Here is a 6,426-nt window from a genome sequence, read left to right as displayed (position 1 = left end):
GGGCCAGCCTTTAAAGATACTCACCCACAGCGTTTGCTCAGTTCTCGGGTGCTCCAGTCTATCGCAGGGCCCAACCATCAGCTTTTTCCTTTATTAATTTTAATGTGATTTTTACTTTAACGGCCAAAACAAATACTCAAAACAGCATATGGTTTCTTATTCAAAATACATTTTTTAAACGGTTTACTTCGGGAAAAACTGTGAACCTCCACCACGGAGGAAACGACCCCCTGAAGCCATCACCGCCACGAAGTACAAGCTGCTCTCGAGCATAACCTACACGTCCTCTAGGTATTCCCCTACACGAAAGTCTTAAGCTGGAAGGGAGTTGCATCACGGCAGCCTGGCAGGTACGGGGTTTGCGCCTCGGTGCACAGAGCTACGTTTGGAGCGGCCGGTACCTGCGCAGGCCGCCTCCCCCCGGCAGGGCGAGCGGGAAACCTTGGCTCGCAGCGCCCTCTGCGCGGGCAGGCGGGAACCTCAGGCCCCGCCACAGCCCCTACGGCACAGGGGGCGGGGGGGGGGGGAAACAAACGACAAAAAACCCGACTTACCTGCATTACAAACCTGCCACGACAAGGGTGAACTCGTATCGTTGCGTCTTTCACAGGGAAAAAAAAAAAAATTGCTGAATTTTTTATTTCTTTGTTTACAAGTAGTCTTCGCCTGCTGCTTACTAATAGGTGTTCAGCGCCAACCTGCATTCGCTGTGATTCACTTTTAGTATCCAGAGATGACAACCCAGCAGGCTTCCCCACATCAAAGCTCTGACAGGAGTCTTTGAACTACAAAAGCTGTAATCAAAAAGTATGTGGAATAAAAACCACCCTGAGACAGGATTTCTGTCGTCAGCCTCGTATGGTATGAAATATCATCTTTTAGCATTCATTTATATTTAATTCAAAGTGAAAGGAGCCTGAAATAAAGAGTGCTGTTCAAATAAGTACCTTCTTGTATATTCCCATAGTAATATACATGTTCTTAATTTATAGAAAATAGATCCTGAAAGCATTATCTGAGTCGAGCTACTAAATTAATAAGTAGTGATGGTCCTGTTGTTAAAAAAAATAATAATCTAAAGATGCAGTTTGCTATGACATCCAGTAAGCATGGATTACATCGGTAAGCACATACACACCTCACTTCTTTTTGTTTTTTAATCCTGTAAGTATTACTGTCCCGTGTGACAAGGTCTAATGTTCTGAGTTTCTTGTGCTCCTACATGGCAAAAAAAAAAAAAAAAAAAGATGGAGATGCATCCCCTCCTCCATCTCTTCTCAGCTTCTAGCAGCTTCACAAAACCAAGCCAGAGGTCTTGCTACTTCTGTCTTCAGAGACCCTACAATAAGTTCTTTTTTCTAACCGTTCATTTAAGAGCATCCCTAAGAAAGAAGGCGCAAACTGGCAGTCTGTCTCTGTAGCGGGCTATGGAACGTCTCCCCCAAATGCCACCATTTTCAGGGACTGTCCCATCATGTCCCATCAGGGCTGTCATGGCCCACAAGCCATCAGGCTCAGTCTCAACAGACTTCTGGTAGGACACTCACCAGCCTGCAATACCTGAGTCCCATTATGCAAGACCTGCTTTCTGCCTTTGCTTGTCCTTCCCGAGACTCCCTTGTGACAAAGGAGAGCTTGGTTCCAGCCTAGACCTGAAGAACATGACTGGGTGCAAAGACACTGCTGCAGGTTCAGGGTGGCAGGATGAGGCAAATGCCACTACCGCTTCAAGCTCATGGACCTTGGGTCACAGCGGGCGTACTTCCAGTGGCACTTTGCCACTTCCCCGTTGCCTTAGGACTGCTTAGTTGGGTCTCCTGACAAATCAAAACCAAACATCACTAGAACCACCTGCTGGCATTTGAATCCTGCTTGGATTTTGTAGTGTTCCTCGAGTGCTAACAGGAGTGGGCATCCCACTTCCAAAGGCAGGACACTCACCCACACTCTTACCCAGATGATTTGATAGGTGAAGTACCCTGGAAAAGACAGTGATGATCCTGTAATTTTCCCCGTTATTTATTCCTTCTTGCTAATCTTGCTAATTCTTCCTACTGATCCACAGTGAAAAAAATCCTGTTAGACATTCATCATGACCCTAACCAACAGCAGGTCAGCGAGACTGTTCCTGCTGGGAAATAGGTCCCTTTCTGTGCAACATGGATGCTTCAAAAAATTTCACCCAGCTGCAGTGGTATGAAGGTACCACACTATTAGGCCATGTGTTAAGTCCATATGTGTATTACCAGGCTCAATTGTTACTGCTCCAATTCTGTAAGAGTTCCGTCTCTTCCCTGGCAAAGCCTTTAATGAATAAAAAAAATAACAGTCATGATCCCATTTCATATTGTCACAGAGCTGAAATGATGGAAAAACTCTGAAGTCATGTGCAGAAGTTTGTAATTCTTTGCTGCTATGCTCATCAGAATCTCATTGTGAATTCAGGCAGCCAGTTCGACATCTTTCTGGACAACTCAGCCGTACAAGGGTATTCCCCAGAAGGCACAGGACTTAACACCACTGACATGAAGTTAAGAATAATCAGTCTACCCTAAATTATCTCCCTATAGGTTGTTTGGAAGCCTTACAACGGAGGAACCCAGAGTCTTTGTGAAGATGATTCTCAGCACAGGCAATCAACAAGGCACGCAACTGACTTCTTGCTACGAGAGCTTCAACCTTTGAATCTAGCAAAATTCCTACAAGGTAAAATCAGGAATTAGTTTTTTGAATTGTGGAAAACAAGTGGCTTATTTCCTCAGCAAACAGCTTCCCAACTCAAAAGCAATTGCTGCCAGCCTCATAGATCTAAGGTCTATAAAGTAAAAGAAACACGTGATGATTGCTAAAATAAAGACCAAGCTCAGTGTAGATGAGCTTAGAGTTTTTTTACCAGATAGTTCCCTTTTAGTAGTCTTCAATACCTTATCACCAGTTCCTCTAGTGACTGTAATCCAGAGCTCTACACTGGCAGAAACACCAAATATGTCAATCAAAACCACATGCATCCATCAAGTCTTCAGCCCAGCTACTTGACTTGGTCTAGATTCAGTGTCACAGCACCACCCATTCAGCGCCCAAGGTGATCTTGCTTGCATCAGCCCTGTGGGGGCTGAGCTTCCTCCCCGTGTTTGGAGAAATTCCTGATGAAGAGCACGAGGATACTCACCAGATACTCTTCTGAATTAAAATAGTTCTCCATATGGACAGCACATTATTATCTGCATCTGCTCCGTGTCTCAGTACTGAAGATCCCAGCTTGTCATTCGTGCTTGAGTCATGTCACAGTCAGTTCAGTGAAGATGCAGTTCAGAGCAATTTCAACTTGCTGTGTGCCTTCAGAGTCATACTTAGTCTTTTTTTTTTTTTTCTTTTTTTAAACTTCTTAGTATCAAAGTTTCTGAAGGGCAATATTCTATTCATGGCTGTTGAAAATTATCTGCTTTTGCTGGAATTCTCTCTAAATGCTCCTTACAACATTTTTCCGAGATGCTAAGTCTTACAGGATCAACCACATCACCCAGAAGAGTTAGCAAGCTCTGTGCACTTTGGCTCAATCTATTCATACACCCTTTCAGAGAGGGGAAAAAGGGCTATTACCTCTGCCTAACTCAGTTAGCCTGTGTTCTGTTAACCATGACACAGAAGAATTGTATGTACTTTGTGATTTCATGAATTTTGCTTTACTATATTGACAGGTCTACGTTATTCATGCTAGTGTAGGGAGGGTGGAAATGTAAGGCTTAAAGGCTACCGTATTACAAAAATATCAAAATAATTGAATATATCTGAATGGGCCTAGAATTTATACTAGTGCATTAACCTCTACGACAATTGTGCACAAAAAACACCCTCTGGCACATTCCCAAAGCAGCCTATATCAGCTTCTCAAGGAGGCTGTATGACTACTCAAAGAATTCTGAGGTGGCCTTTGGGTCAAGCCTTGGACTGAAAACAACCACCGCAGTTCCCAGGTTCGGGAGATCAATAAAGCAGCTCCAGGGATATAGCCCTGCCAGGGACCTACACTAGGATCCACTCAGGCACGTACACGAAGAACAAGTTACTTACTGTGGAATAATTGCAGTTCTCAGGGATGAGGTTATATTTCAGGTCTCATGAGCTGCTCTGCATCCCTGCTTCTGGCAATCCTCAGCTGTCACTGGCTTGAGAAGAAACCGAGGTCACGCTGAGCTCACACTGCCTCTTGCACAGTGTGAGGAAATGGTGTCAGTGCACAGCTCTGATGGATGCTGTCACTTAGGAACCGAGTCCGAAGCCTCACCTCATCTGCTTATGCAAGTACAGCGGCAGCTACACTGATAGTACTCCTTTGAAGAGACAAATTTCTGGTTGGCAGCCACTTCACCTGTGATTTCAATGGCATGGGTATTAATTTATATGAGGTACTATATAGGCAAACATTACTTTTTAGGGGTTAAAAGTGGAACAGCCTCAAATCAAACAAACGGGGGGAAAAAACATTCCCAAATTTACACTCAGACATTACCTATGATCTCACTATCAACTCTCCCAATAAATAATGATACCTCTGCAAGATTAGGTTATAATATAAATCTCAATTAACAAGCCTTACTAATTTCTCAAATGCCACTTTTTTATTTTGGAAATCACAGAGGAGTCATTTTACTAGTTCTGATCAGGCACGCAAATGTTTTAAAAAAAGGTTTTACTCCTTTCACAAACATACATACAACTTTGGAGACCGAAGAGATCATTTAGAAGTCACCTGTTAATCAGGTATTAGCAGTACACATTTTCCCATGCTGTTTTGGAATTATGCCCTAGAAAGTCATCACTACAAATGCAAGAGAAGTCAAGTTAATCTTTAGGTTTTGTCAACCCCAGGAGTAAAAAATTACTACTAATGCAAGGGAGTTTACAGAGCAAAGCAGTCGGAGCCAGGCTGAGCCAACCAAAGGGTCAGGTGGGTAAACAGCAGTCAGGCAGCAGTAACGGTGTCCCAGCAGCAGCCTGAGATAGATCCAAGCAGCCTAAGTTCGATAGTATCCTGGTGATAAATGGAAAGCACTGGCTTGACTTTCTACCCCCAAAATAAAAACCACTTTATAAAAAGAATAGTGTTCTGATCCCCTACTTTCCAACCAAGCAACAAGACTCTCCTTCCCACTCCTAACACTGATTACAACAGCAGGAGTCACGGAGACAAATCTTCCAGTATCACAACCGGCAATCCCAGAGATGCTGGCCCCTGCTGCTTGCACAACTGCAGTTTACCTCTTTTTTTCAAGGCAGCATTGCCCCCATGCCCTGCAGAATTCCCGCAGGAGAGAAGAGAGAGCGGAGAGCGCCTACAAGCTGAGAAAGACTGCACACCTCCATCCTGGCTCCGCTTCTGCAGTCAGCAATGAGTGCCCATGAAAGGTCCTTAAGTTATCGCAAATGTATTTTCTGAGTTTGTGCCAGGATGCGAGTTTACGAGAGTTTCAAATGTAGAACCTCAGGGTCAGAGTTGGAAAGATCCAAACCGTTAAATAAAAAAGGATGACTTTCAGAGCAGACAATAGATAACTGGGGATTTTTGGGCTGCTGGCTTACTAGAGACCTGAGATAGTTCAAAGTTTCCAAACTAAGAAGGGAATGGGCTAGCTCAGCTGACTTCAAATGCAGGGAAGAAAACAAAAAAATATGTTAGTGAATATGGCAGAGTAAAGAAGAAGTTAAGGTTAGGAGAAACAGAGGGAGCAAAGAAATAAATCCTGGTATTTAGTTTCTTCCACTGTACCATGCCTTGAATTTTCTTATTTTGAAAGCAAAAGGAAGCAGGTATTCTTGACCCTTATTTCCTGCATCCCTCCTGCTGTCTGCAAAAATAATTGCTATTTCCAGCATCTGTCTTCAGAAGCCAAGAAGGGCCTTATTTTAAGAAAGACATAGTGGGGGGAAAAACTAGTATTCTTGCACGAATAGGAATAGGAATAGGAATTATTTCATTCCCCACAATTTTAAGTTAGGCCCTTGCCTTTTCTGTGTGTTTTGCCTTTTTTCTTGCTGCCACAAACCCTACGCCCTCATGTGACAACAACTGGTGAGGTCTCACCCCTTCTCTCCCACTAGGTGGAAAAGAACGTATTTGGCAGCTTTTGCTCCTAGGAGAACAGAAAGGTGGATCTCAGGGAAATCCCAGATTTAGAGTGAGCCACTGCAGCTTCTAAAGCTCTGATGAGGTGGAACCACATGAAACATGGTTGCCCTACAGAACGACTAGGTGATTTTTAGAATCATTGATAAATCCTTACGTATCTTCTTCCCTCTCCTGAATATGCCCACAAGTCCCCTGCTCTCTTAGGAATCTCCCTTCATTCCTTTCCGTCCCATACATATGGATCTCAGAGGAAGTCAAACAAGGTTTTAATTTCTATCAATCAGTCTAATTTGTGTGAA

This window comes from Platalea leucorodia, assembly GCF_965183815.1.
Source record: "Platalea leucorodia genome assembly, chromosome: 1".
NCBI lineage: Eukaryota > Metazoa > Chordata > Aves > Pelecaniformes > Threskiornithidae > Platalea > Platalea leucorodia.
Note: the sequence above shows the minus strand (reverse complement) of the source record.